The 1442-nt window shown below is 40.1% G+C and overlaps 1 non-coding gene across 1 annotated transcript; it reads right to left on the reverse strand.

Annotated features, from left to right (window-relative positions):
* Positions 1-1226: 1226 nt before the first annotated feature.
* Positions 1227-1442, reverse strand: LOC115898948. The gene has a single exon (XR_004058590.1). It is a non-coding gene; the product is annotated as a small nucleolar RNA U3 (small nucleolar RNA).

Here is a 1442-nt window from a genome sequence, read left to right on the forward strand (position 1 = left end):
ATTTTGTATCTAGTAATAAGGCAAAAAGTTAACCATTGAGATGAAATTTCAGATATGATTCTAAAAATGGTCAGTGGACACTGCTTCCTAATCAGATAAATCAGAAATAGTCCCAGTTGCATGTTTTTGAGGCCTCTGTTTATTTCCCATCTAAACCATTTTCATTTATACTGCCAAAAGATTGCAAATACTCATGGATGACCCATGCAGTTGAGCAATAGAAGCATCAGCACAAGGGCACATGATGTTTCCCTTTGCCATTTTACCCCTTGTGCTTTTGCAATTCTCATTCTCACAAGGGAGCTCCCCAATCTGAGTCTTCCATCCCATGAGTCACTTCATACTCTTAATCTTGTTGTTTTCTCATGTTTCTGTAAGGATTTACCTATCCCATGCCTCCGTGTTCCAGGAATATCATCTAAGTTGATGAATCTCAGGGACCATGCTAGGGACAGAGGGGTTTTAAATGTGATCTATAGGAATGCCAATCTATTAAATTGTTCTGAGAAACATAAAATCTGCGGTTAAATAAAATTGGGAAATGTGTACTCTATCACTCTCTTGGAAACTCAAAATGTACATTAGCATACTTAAAGGTGCTAAGAAGTCCAATAGTTAAGAATCTGGTTTCCCTTTGTTTAACACCACATTTCCCACACTTATTTGAACCTTATTTTCAAGGCACTTGGAGCACTAATCTTACAGAGAACACCTTTTCGATTTGTTTGTTTGAGACAGAGTTTCACTCTTGTTGCCCAGTCTGGAGTGCACTGGCAGGATCTTGGCTCACTGCAACCTCTGCCTCCCCAGTTCAAGTGATTCTCCTGCCTCAGCCTCCCGAGTAGCTGGGATTACAGGTGCCAACCACTATGCCCAGCTAATTTTTTGTATTTTTAGTAGAGACGGGTTTTGCCAAGTTGGCCAGGTTGGTCTCAAACTCCCGACCTCAGGTGATCCACCTGTCTCAGCCTCCCAACATGCTGGGATTACAGGCGTGAGTCACTGCGCCCGGCCAAGAACACACTTTCTACATTAGAACACACACTATATCAGAAAATGTTAATGAAGTCATTTGTCACCCCTTTTTTATAGCAAGTTTGCATTTTACAAAGACTTTAGAGATAACTTTTTAACTCAGCATCACATTTTCACAAAGTATTCCTCTTTGTTATCCCTTTGTTATTTTTTTCTTTCTTTCTTTTCTTTCTTCTTTCTTTTTAATGGGAACCACACAGACTGCATCCTCTCCCTCTTACTCTTTGGGAAGAAGAGGAAAATAATCATCAGTGGCAAATAGCAGTTACAGCAAAGCAACACCAACAGCTGACTTCACATTTAGGAGAGAATGCTGTGCTTCTTCCTCATGTTTCCTGGTGCTTCACACGTTCAGAGAAACTTCTCCAGTAGTGAACTACAGAAATGAACCTTGAAAATATAGTCTT

The sequence above is a fragment of the Rhinopithecus roxellana genome, chromosome 7 (assembly GCF_007565055.1).
Source record: "Rhinopithecus roxellana isolate Shanxi Qingling chromosome 7, ASM756505v1, whole genome shotgun sequence".
In the NCBI taxonomy this organism is placed as follows: domain Eukaryota; kingdom Metazoa; phylum Chordata; class Mammalia; order Primates; family Cercopithecidae; genus Rhinopithecus; species Rhinopithecus roxellana.